The sequence below is a fragment of the Ovis aries genome, chromosome 16 (genome assembly GCF_016772045.2).
Source record: "Ovis aries strain OAR_USU_Benz2616 breed Rambouillet chromosome 16, ARS-UI_Ramb_v3.0, whole genome shotgun sequence".
NCBI lineage: Eukaryota > Metazoa > Chordata > Mammalia > Artiodactyla > Bovidae > Ovis > Ovis aries.
In genome coordinates, this window is record NC_056069.1 from 35,921,135 (window position 1) to 35,933,634 (window position 12,500).

The following is a 12,500-nucleotide window of genomic DNA, read 5'->3' on the forward strand; positions in this document are numbered from 1 at the left end:
CCCAGACCTTCTGACTCGCTTCTCCAGTGTATCCCCTCTCCCCCATAGAGCCAGCCTAAGGATAGCACAACGGAAGGCAGAGAATCCACCTTTCCACCCTGACTCTCAGAAACTAGAGCCATGGATGCAATCGCCTACTTGATGGTTCTTCCTGGATGTCCCAAAGGAACACTTCCCACCTCCATCCTCCTGCAGTGACCACCGTCCACCCACCCAAACCAGTGAGGGCATTCCCACGTGCCAGATGTGCAAACCAGAAACCTTGGCTTCACTCCTGCTGTCTCAGCCCATGTTAAGTCACTGCAATTCGATTTTGAATTTTTCCCCTAATCATCTCTTCAACCCCTGCACTACCATTCTGGTCAGGGCCACCAGCGGCTCTTGCACTAACTATTCTCCCTGCCTTCCCTCTCACCTTCTCTGGTTCAGCTCCACACTGCAGCTAGAATGATTCCCCGCCCCCCCAGGATGCAAATCTCATTATTATCCTTTCCCCACTTCTCCTGCTCCTGGGACAAAAATGAAGACCCTGAAATGGCCCACCTGACCTTAAAAAATGAAGACCCTAAAATGGCCCACCTGACCTTAACCTTGCCCCTGTTGCAGCTCCAGTGTCTTGTCTGGTTGAGTTCCATGGGTCTCTGACTGTATTCCAGTCTCCCAGGCACCATTTCTCCCCCCATCCAAGAGCTGCTGTGTGTATGCTTTCTCTGCTTGCAATAACTGCTGGGACTCCCCGGTGGCTCAGCGGTAAAGAATCTGCCTGCAATGCAGAAGATGCGGGTTCGATTCTTGGGTCAGGAAAATCCCCTCCAGTATTCTTGCCTAGAAAATTCCATGGACCAAGGAGGCTGGCAGGCTACAGTCCAAGGGTTTGCAAAGAGTCAGACACGACTGAGCACGCGCACACACTGACACACTCCTGTGCAAGTTTAAGGTTGTCTGAAACTTCAGAACTCAGCTGGCAGTTACTTCTTCAGGGATCTTCTCTGATTTTCTGGAGTAAACCAAATCTCCCCATCCTATCTTTTCATGACATCAGTGCCCAGACCCCTTCAGAACATCATAGCCACAATTTGGCACTTATTTACAGGTAATTTTATTAATATTATCTCCCCAACTAAAACATAGCCCCGTGTGGGCAAGAATAAGCTCTGTTTTCACTCACAATGAATTGCATCCCCTGTTCCAGGCATAAACACAAGTAGGTCATCCGTAACAGCTGAGTGAATTGCAAGGTCTTCTCAAACATCCACTGAAGCAGAGCATTGCCGGAGTGTGTGTGTGAAGTTGTGACCTGGCTCCTCAGTTTATCCAGTTTCTACCCTGTGAGAGGCCTTTCCTCCACCCAGCTCTGTTCCGCCTACAGAGAGTGGATTTCAGTGCTAAAGGTCCATCACTGAAACTACTCCACTGAGACCCACCGACCTCACCAGAGCCATTGACTTGACTCGACTTCTCCTTTAGGAAGCTTCTGGAGCCCAGCTGCCAAGGTCACTTCCCACTGGGGGAATTTGACTGGGCTCACTGGGCTCTCCTGACTTGCTCTCTGTTTCATGCAGAGCACAGAATGGAGGCCTGGATGTGAATCAGAAGCTCTTAGCTTTCTCTCTCATACACACTCTCTCCACTCCTCTCCTTTTCTTCATTTCTCTTCTTTCTCCTCAATTCTTCAACCAACACCCCCTTGAAGACATCTTTCCTGTCCAGAAAAAAGACAGACTGTCCCCTCTGCTTAGGAGCTGGCTGTGAATGACCAGGTCAGCGTGACAGAATGGGCCCCATGCCAGCACCCCAAGCCCACAGAAGTATGGGGACTTTCTCCGATGCACATGACTTTGCAGAAAGGGATGTATTTGTACCTTTCAGAACATGTAGGTCTCCCACACACTCTGTGTGTGTGTCCTGGGAAGCAGTCAGCTCCTGTTTTCCACTGGCACCCTTTCTGCCTTCTCCAGCTGCCTGAGACCTCAGTAAGAGACCCTGCAGCAGGGAGTGAGAATGTGCCTCAAAGACCTCCAACTACAGGGAGCAAAACTGACTCCAGCTGCTGCGATCTGAGATCCAGCTGCTGTTTGCACAGAGGCCACATTATCCTGAGGACTGCACACAGCAGTGATTCCAAGGGAGCTTGTTCCTTGGTGACACAGGACTCCCCTAACGGCCATCTTTCACTCCAGGACTTCATGGCCCCCTGGGGCCATGACCTCTGCAAGGCCAACTAGGATGCATCCACCCAAACTTCTTTCCTCTTTTCTCTCATGTTGACAGTCCCAGCCATGCCAGCTGCCTACACGGGGTCTGTCACAGGCATTTTCCTTATTAAATCCTGGCAAGTTTAATCCCATCTTGGCACCTGCTTCCTGGAGGACCCAGATAACACATATTTTTACCCGTCTCCTTGGAAAATCAGAATGCTTAATAGAAACAAAGCCTTCCTGCATGCTTTTCTAGGACATGTAGACCTTAAGATAAGAAAGGATGAAAACAACATTAAAACTACACAGGGATAGCATACATGCCTATGGGGGACCATGCACAGTATATATGTCTTACACAAATTAAGCAATGGAGTGTTTCTAAAAATGCCCCTCAAAAGGAATGAAACAGTTCAACGTGCTGGGGTTGATAAACAGTCCTTAGTCCTGTGGAATTTCTTTTTGATCTTGAGAAACATTTCCTAGAGTGATAAGTTCTTCAGGGTCTGCAGCAAGGTTGCATATTCATGTATAAAGGCTGGGCCACCTCAGCATTTAGTCCTAGGCTCTGAATATTCTTGGTCTGGTGGCTCTTCTCCTTTATAGGGTCAGAAACTAAAAAATAATGCTTCAGATTCCAAACAGAAGGGAGGAAAATAGTGCAAGAATGAACAAAACATCTATTTTGAAGCGGGGTTGCCAAAGCTGGGCTGTAGAAGAGGAAGATGAAGTTTATGGCTTCACCAGCATTTTTGGATCAAACTGTCCCTTGGAAAATGGTGTCATTTACAGGTACGTGACACTTATTGTCATTTTATATTCATATATGTACATATGAATGAAGACTTTTTAATCTAGGAAATGATTCATCTGAAACTCTAATCAGAAGATATTTAGTATTAACATAACCACATTATTTATTGAACATTTGTATTGCACACATCATGTTAAGGACTTCACATAGCTATTTCATTTCATTGTCAATTTACAGAAGAGAAAGTTAGTGGCAGGATTCTGTACACAAAAGACATTATTTTATTCCCTCAGACTTTTTTCCTAAATAGATTTATTTTTAATCATTGAATCAGTAGCCAGATCAACTAATCACAAGATTCTAAGAAGTAAACCACATGGGACACTTCTGGAATAACTGAGGTGGATAAAGTTTAAGAACTTAGCCTGGGTTGCACAGCTAGCAATGGCAGAAGCTTGATTCTAACTCAAAAGTATTTAATTCCAAAGATTTCTGCTCCTTAGAACAACAACAGTGAGATCTTAGTAGAGTTAAATGTTTGAAAGACAAATACGGCAGATTGAATGATTAAAGAAATAGTTGGGCAATTCAATGTGAGAATTGACTCTAGATTTGAACCTTGGTTCTTCCCTGGTGGCTCAGATGGTACAGAATCTGCCTGCAATGCAGGAGACCCAGGTTTGATCACTGGATCAGGAAGATCTCCTGGAGAAGAGGAATGACTACACACTCCAAGTATTCTTGCCCAGATAATTCCATGGACAGAGAAACCTGGAAGGCTGCAGTCCATGGAGTTGCAAAGAGATGGACACCACTGAGCAACTAACACTTTCCCTTTCCCTTTCTGGTTTAGTAGTTAAATGACCTTGAGAAATCAAGCTTTCTCTGGAGAGAAAAGAGCCTATTTTCTTAAAAGTGCAAAAAGACTGATAATGGTACGCAAAAAAATTTTTCTTTCTCTCAGAAGCAATAGGAGAAATGACAAACTAAATGAAACACTCGATTGAGACTGTATGCAATGTAATTGCTTCAATCAAGCTGCTGTTTTAACAGCCTATGGGTGAAGGAAACATACCATCATGGCTGTTATGTTTTCCTCCCTTCCTTATGGCCACAGAAATCCCAAGTTGCAAAATGAACTAACTTTAAAAAAAAACCCTTCTTTGAAAATTATTCACTCTTTTCCGCCTGTTTTCTCCCTGAGAAATATTTTTGAACAGTGTTTGCTACCCCCTATTTATAGCTTTCCAGTTTTGGCAGGTATGGGAACGTTTATAAGTGGTTTGTTTTCTTTGCTATGTCCAGTGTTGATTTAGGTTGCGTTAGCCACTGAAACAATTGGAAGCACTTTCAAGGAAGGTTGAAATCTGTTGACAGCTGATAACATTGTAAAATCTAGACAGTCTGAATCAAGATTGCGTTGAGGGCCTCAGGGCAGCAAGAACATCTTAGTAGTGCTGTGATTTAAATAATTACCTTTACTTCTGTTTTGGTGACTGTCCTGGAGGAAGTTTCCCCTTGACATAGGTAGGAAGAGTATCTCCTAGAGGTTCTTCCAGCTGTTGGTAACTCTGGCTTGAACTCTGACAGCTAGATAAAAAAGTATGTGGCAGGCTCTCCATATCTAAGATCTGAGCTTCCTTAGGAAGCTATGTCTAACATTTGGGTTTTCACCAAGTTTTTCATGCTGACCAGAAGCAAACATTAGTGGTTCTTTTGTTTAGGAGAGATGCCTGGAATTTCTGGGGTTTGTTTCATAAATGACTGAACTAAATAAATACATTTGAAAACCAGTAGAATTATAGACATCTACCCCTCCCATCTGGCATGTTTTTATGGGTGGTATGGTTAGGTGTTGTTTTTTTTTCCCCCCTGGATTTTTCCACCCTTTCTCTCCCTATAATTTGTGGGCCTTGAGAAAAGTCATGGTTTGCCCTGTAAATGTAGAAGGAGAGCTTGTTTGAGGTCATCTCACTTTTTCTTGTCGTCTGGTCCTTGTCTGTGGTGCCATTGAGAGGAGGACCGCAAGGGATAAATAGCTCTGAGATGGAGAGATGGATTTCCAACTTCAAAGGCATCAGAGAAAATGGTAGTGTTTCTGAGATTAAGTGGCTCTTGGAAAATCAACCTTACTGGGGACAGGAGCAGAATGTGCGGGCTGGCCTTCTGTCATCTGATCCAGGAGCTCATAAGGACACTTGGGAGAATATGAGCCCCTTGAATAGTTCAGGACATCCACTGGGGCTGCAGAAAAGGCCATTAACCCTTACACACACCTGGGAGGTTGGACAGTACTCCAGTTTTTCCTAAGGTTGCTAAGGCAGGCTTTATTTCTATTCCAGAAATAGATCTGAGGAAGCTCCATAGCCACCAGTCACCACTCCCGCCTCTCAAGCCACCTGCTCATTTGCAGGTCAGTTCTTTTCTTTCTTCTTTGGTTATCACTATGATTCATTCCCCTCTCCTCTTTCTAGATGTAACAAGTCCTTTAACAAAGTCTTTAAAAAATCAAAGGCAAAAGGAGAAGGGGGCAGCAGAGGATGAGATGGTTAGACAGCATCACTGACTCAATGGACATAAATTTGAGCAAACTCCAGGAGATAGGAAAGGACAGGGGAGCCTGATGGGCTATAGTCCATGGAGTCACAAGGAGTCGGACACGACTGAGTGAATGAACAATAACACCAAATGATTCATGCCCCCTCTCCTCATTCTAAATGTGGTGAATCCTTTAACCAAGTCTTTAAACAGTTCTCAGTTTGAAAAATCCAAATATATGTAAAAGTGAAAAGAACAGTTTGCTTAATTGTCCAATGCCATCACCCAGATTTGACAGTTGAGTTTTGCCTCAGTTGCTCCATGCTTTCCCCACTTTTCTCTGCAAAAGGATTTTAAAACCAATCCCAAACCTCAGTAGTATCTCCCCTCAATACTTCTATACACAACTCTAAGCATTATAAATATTTTCGTGTGTAGCTGTGCCATTTTCCCACTCACAGAATTCATTAATATCATTTCCCACACACTTATACTTAAAGCCTTCTAGTTGTCCCAAAGAAGTCTATTTACAGTTGACTTGATTGAACAATGATCCTGTCAAGGGCTTTTCATTGGATGTGCTTGTTACTTGTCTTCTGTCTGTGTTTATCTTTTTCTTTCCTGCCACAGATTTTCTTGAGGACCCAAGTCAATCATCCAGATACTCATTTATTTTCCCACAATTACATGCATTATTTGAGGACTGAGAGTTGTAGAACCTTTCCCATCAAAACTCTTATGGTGTGGTATATATACATGATGGAATATTACTCAGCCATAAAAGGAACACATTTGAGTCAACTCTAATGAGGTGGATGAACTTAGAACCTATTAAACAGAGTGAAGTGAGTCAGAAAGAGAAAAATAAATACTGTATTCTAACAAATATATATGGAATCTAGAAAAATGATACTGAAGAATTTATTTACAGGGCAGCAGTGGAGAAACAGACATAGAGAATAGACTAATGGACATGGGGAGAGGGGAGGAGAGGGTGAGATGTATGGAGAGAGTAACATGGAAACTTACAGTACCATGTGTAAAATAGATAGCCAATGGGAATTTGCTGTATGGCTCAGAAAACTCAAATAGGGGCTCTGTATCAACCTAGAGGAGTGGGATGGGGAGGAAGATGGAAGGGAGGTTCAAAACGGAGGGAATATATGTATACCTATGGCTGATTCATGTTGAGGTTTGACAGAAAACAACAAAATCCTGTAAAGCAATTATCCTTCAATTAAAAATTAAAAAAAAACCCCAATTCTTATGGTAACCAATAAGGAGGATTAAGTATCCAGAAGAAAGATATTATTAATGTACACACAATGTGTAGGTGATGAGATATATATCCAAAAGAGATTTCCTTAGATGTTGAACTAAGTTGGTTAGTTACAAGTGGTTATCTTGTAAACCACTTGCTGTGGTTTAGATATATTTCTTCTCTGGAAATATAAAGCAAACTATCAAAACAAGAGGCTTCCCTGGTAGTTCAGTTGGTAAAGAATCCACCTGCAATGCAGGAGAACCCTGTTCAGTTCCTGGGTTGGGAAGACCCCCTGGATAAGGGATAGGCTACCCACTCCAGTATTCTTGGGCTTCCCTGGTGGATTCTTTCCCTGGTAAAGAATGCACCTACAATGCGGGAGACCTGGGTTCCATCCCTGAGTTGGGATGATCCCTGGAGGAGGGCATAGCAACCCACTCCAATATTCTTGCCTGGAGAATTCCATGGACAGAGGAGCCTGGCGGGCTACAGTCCATAGGGGCACAAAGAGTCAGATACGACTGAGTGACTAAGCACACACATCAAGATAAGAACTCACTTTTGAGACATTAGGTTGAAACTAGAAGGAACCGCACCCCAAAATAAATGTTTGGGCTGTGCTAGGAAAAACATTCCCTCACATTTTTCTCTCTTCCTCTGTTCCCCATTGTCTATTTATTCTATCATTGAGTTTCAAAAACAACTTTATTGAGATATCAAAACAATAAAGTGCACATATATAAAGTATATGGTTTGATACAGGTGAGGTATGAATACACCTGTGAAAACATCTCCACAATTTGTCAACTGTAAAAAAAATTGTGGAATGTAAGAGTTGTGAGTTGTTTTATTAATAGGTTTTATTTCTTTATTTATATTTATTTATTCATATTCATTTATTTATTAGGACTATAGCGTGGGAGACAGCATTCCAGACTGCTCTGAGAAACTGCCCTGGAGAGGTAGGGGGAAGGTCAGTGACACATACGGTTTTAGTGAGGGTGGGTACGTGCAGTCAGGCACACATTGTGGCGGAGGCTTGCTGCTGGTCACGAAGAGCAGTTGTCACTGTCAGTGGTTTAGTGCTTTCCTAGAAATGCAAGAATTTGGCTCATAAAACCTTTTCCTGAAAATGTCTAGCTATCTGAAGGCCTGTTCTGCCAGTTTTTTTCTCAGAGCACAGTGCCTCAGTCCTGATCTCCACCCTGAGCACCTGTCAGGGGGTATTGAAGTTAGTAGCTTTAGCAGCTCATGATTTAATCCTTGTACAGGTAGGTGGCACGTGCCAATATTTTAGTTCGCAATTAATATAATGATGACATGATTCAACTTGAAGTTTTCTTGTGCCCTTACTTGCATTTCCTCCCTACCTCAGGCAATTCCTGCTCTGCTTTCTATCACTGTAGATTAGTTTACATTTTCTGGAAATTTGTGTAAATGTAATCTAGCCACTTTCGTTGATCATAATTATTTTGAGATTCATAAGTTGTTGTACGAAGTATCAACAGTCCATTCCTCTTCACTGCTGCTGCTGCTAAGTCGCTTCAGTCGTGTCCGACTCTGTGTGACCCCATAGACGTCAGCTCACCAGGCTCCCCTGTCCCTGGGATTCTCCAGGCAAGAACACTGGAGTGGGTTGCCATTTACTTCTCCGATGCATGAAAGTGAAAGAAAGTGAAGTCTCTCAGTTGTGTCCGACTCTTAGCAACCCCATGGACTGAAGCCTACCAGGCTCCTCTGTCCATGAGATTTTCCAGGCAAGAGTACTGGAGTGGGGTGCCATTGCCTTCTCCAGAATAGCAACTCACTGTATTCTCTTCCTGATTAACCATGGTAAGGATTTAGAGGGAGTCCTCTTTTCTGGACCACTCTTGGGTTTTTAGTGTGTTTAATACTTTTGAAGACGTCTGGCCTTTCAATGGCCTAGGGCAAATAACACTTTTTCAATATGCCTACATCCAAGAGAATAAATCCTTGCATTGTCATTGAATTCTTGAACAATCCTGACCCCGGTTCATCATACAGAGATCTGAAGTCACTGTCCTCTTCTTAATTCTATAATTATATAAATATGTAGGTGGCAGTGGTGGAGGCAGACATGGGTAAGCACAGATGAAATGATAGGAAAAGTAACATCCATTTGATAAATTATATTGATGTCAGTTCTAAAGGCAACACCAAAACCCCTTGAACAAAGCTCTGAATGCTGCCTTGAGCTATGGAATAGTCAAAGGATCCTATTTCTTTCATTACTATAAGTTACTTCAGATTTTCTATAAAAACAGTCATCGAAGTGAGAATGATTTTGTTTAAATCTTATGCAGAGGGTGTTATTGTTTATGACTCATTACTGTTTAGGACACCTTAAGCATCCTCCAAAGGTTCCCAGGTGGTTCAGTGGTAAAGAATCTGCCTACCATTGCAGGAGACACAGGAGATGTAAGTTCAATCCCTGGGTCAGGAAGATACACTGGAGGAGGAAATGGCAACCCACTCCCGTATTCTTGCCTGGGAAATCCCACGGCCAGAGGAGCCTGGCGGGTTACAGTCCATGGGGTTAGAGTCAGACATGGCTGAGCATGCACATACATATAAAACGTGGTTTTAAGCACAAGCTCAGAACATTGATCTAATGATTGTAGAACATATCCTCAGAGGACAGTTCCAGAAAGGGAACTTGAATATAACCATGGTGAGAAGAGAAGAAACGAGAAACACTGCTTCTCATCTTGTTCCTAATCCAGTGAATAGAATGAAAGTGATGTCCCCACACAACCTCCCATCCCCAACCCCACGGTGATTCAGTATGGACAGGATGTCTCTTTACTAGAAAAGCTTATCTTTTCCAAGAAAGCAGTTCTGGCTTGCTTGGCACATACTGGCCATGAGTATTCAGCCTCTTCCTTAAAGAGTCAAAAGGAGAGTGTGAGGAGGGCGTGCAGGGGACCCAGGGTCACGATGGCCCTGTTATTTCTTCCTAGAATAACAGGCTCTTTGCCGGTTGCCAGCATGCTTATTTTTATGTAGATTTGACCTTGGTGGCAGCCTTGAACCACTAAAATAGAATAAAATAACTATAAGCTACTTCAAAAAGCTTGACCTTAAAAATATATAAAAATATAAGACAAAGACAGGAAAACAAATTTGGGCCACAGCTTCAAGCAAAGGATCCGTGAGCTTCTTGAGTTAAAATATCAGCTCTGTGCATATTAGATTCCACCCTGTGTTTGATTATTTCTGCAGGGAGTGCTGCCTTTATCGATTGTTAGAGTGAAATGTTCAAGAGCATTATATTACAATCTGTCTCCAAATGGCTTTTCAGAAAGAAATTTCCTGTAACTCAGAGGCAGAAATTATGCAGAGAGCTGAGAGAGAAGAGCCTAGACAGCTGAATTTCACCCAGACTTTTGCACATGAGAAAATGATGAAGTGTGCCCAGAAAAAGCTCATATTGGTTTTCTTTAGCAAAGGGTCAGTTTCAGCTTATTATTATTGCATCACCAGAAACCATGCTGAATAGTATGTAAAGCAAACTGATGGAGGTTATAGCTTTGAGGGTCACAATCCTTTAAAGATGCCCTAGATCACAGGGTCTCTTGGCTCACATTTCTCCTCTTGTTTTTCTCTTCTTCATCCAACTCCATCCAACATGCGCCTAAGTCTCACTCGTCCATGAAGCCTCTAATTCTCTTTCATTGACTGACCCCCTCCCTGAAAGGACAACATTTGGTAGCAGTGAATTCCATTTGAATATTATTTTCTCATACTTGACACATGCATTGATTTTATTTTACAATTAGACTATCACCTTATGGGCGTGTCTCACATGTTGTGTATTGTGTGGTCTCCATTGTGCAGAGAGCAAGTGCTCTTTCTGTGTGTGTGTGTGTGTGTGTGTGTGTGTGTGTGTGTGTGTGTGTATCTCACATTTAGTCAAAGATGTGGATTTTCTAAATTGGTAACATTTGGGTTGGGTATATAAGAAACTTCAACTCACTTCAACTGAAAGGGATGTACTGGCTCATCATAACTGAAAAATCTAGTTGTAGGTTTGGTTTCAAGTAAGATTGGAAGGAAAGTTATGACCAACCTAGACAGTATATTCAAAAGCAGAGACATTACTTTGCCGACTAAGGTCCATCTAGTCAAGGCTATGGTTTTTCCTGTGGTCATGTGAACTGAACTGAGGGTTCAATCCAGTGGCTCAAGGATGTCAAAATGAACCTAATTTCTTTCTGTCTGCTTTCAGTTCAGTTCAGTCACTCAGTCATGTCCGACTCTTTGTGACCCCGTGAACCGCAACACACCAGGCCTCCCTGTCCATCACCAACTCCCGGAGTTTACTCAAACTCATGTCCATTGAGTCAGTAATGCTGTCCAACCATCTCATCCTCTGTCATCCCCTTCTCCTCCCACCTTCAATCTTTCCCAGCGTCAGGGTCTTTTCAAATGAGCCAGCTCTTTGCATCAGGTGGCCAAAGTATTGGAGTTTCAGCCTCAGCATCAGTCCTTCCAATGAATATTCAGGACTGATTTCCTTTAGGATAGACTGGTTTGATCTCCTTGCAGTCCAAGGGACTCTCAAGAGTCTTCTCCAACACCACAGTTCAAAAGCATCAATTCTTCGGTGCTCAGTTTTCTTTATAGTTCAACTCTCACATCCATACATGACCACTGGAAAAACCATAGCCTTGACTAGATGGACCTTGGTTGGCAAAGTAATGTCTCTGCTTTTTAATATGCTGTCTAGGTAGGCCATGACTTTTCTTCCAAGGAGCAAGCATCTTTTAATTTCATGGCTGCAGTCACCATCTGCAGTGATTTAGGAGCCCAAACAAATAAATTCTGCCATTGTTTCCCCATCTATTTCCCATGAAGTGATGGGACCAGATGCCATGATCTTAGTTTTCTGAATGTTGATCATTAAGCCAACATTTTCACTCTCCTCTTTCACTTTCATTAAGAGACTCTTTAGTTCCTCTTCACTTTCTGCCATAAGGGTGGTGTCATCTGCATTTCTGAGGTTATTGATATTTCTCCCAGCAATCTTGATTCCAGCTTATGCTTCATCCAGCCCAGCATTTCTCATGATGTACTCTGCATATAAGTTAAATAAGCAGGGTGACAACATACAGCCTTGACGTACTCCTTTCCCTATTCGGAACCAGTCTGTTCTATGTCCAGCTCTAACTGTTGCTTCCTGACCTGCATACAGATTTCTCCAGAGGCAAGTCAGGTGGTCTGGCATTCCCATCTCTTTCAGAATTTTCTACAGTTGTTGTGATCCACACAGTCAAAGGCTTTGGCATAGTCAATAAAGCAGAAATAGATGTTTTTCTGGAACTCTCTTGATTTTTCAGTGATCCAGAGGATGTTGGCAACTTGATCTCTGGCTCTTCTGCCTTTTCTAAATCCAGCTTGAACATCTGGAAGTTCATGGTTCATGTACTTTTGGAATCTGGCTTGGAGAATTTTGAGCATTACTTTACTAGCGTGTGAGATGAGTGCAATTGTGCAGTAGTTTGAGCATTCTTTGGCATTGCCTTTCTTTGGGATTGGAATGAAAACTGACCTCAACAAAAGAGTCCAAAATGCAGTACTTGGATGCAGTCTCAAAAACTGCAGAATGATCTCTGTTCATTTCCAAGACAAACCATTCAGTATCACAGTAATCCAAGTCCATGCCCTGACCAGTAATGCTGAGGAAGCCAAAGTTGAACAGTTCTATGAAGACCTACAAGACCTT

At 42.6% G+C, this 12,500-nt stretch overlaps 2 long non-coding RNA genes across 2 annotated transcripts in view; one reads left to right on the top strand and one right to left on the bottom strand.

Moving 5' to 3' along the window:
* The window catches only part of LOC132657959 (uncharacterized), a 116,211-nt gene that overhangs the window by 6,458 nt on the left and 97,253 nt on the right, over positions 1-12,500 (bottom strand). The window contains exon 4 of the long non-coding RNA XR_009596790.1: positions 7,743-7,844. This is a non-coding gene — a long non-coding RNA (uncharacterized LOC132657959). The remainder of the gene's footprint in view (positions 1-7,742; positions 7,845-12,500) is intronic.
* LOC132657960 (uncharacterized) overlaps positions 1,961-12,500 on the top strand; it is a 36,547-nt gene continuing 26,007 nt past the window's right edge. The window contains exon 1 of the long non-coding RNA XR_009596791.1: positions 1,961-2,990. This is a non-coding gene — a long non-coding RNA (uncharacterized LOC132657960). The remainder of the gene's footprint in view (positions 2,991-12,500) is intronic.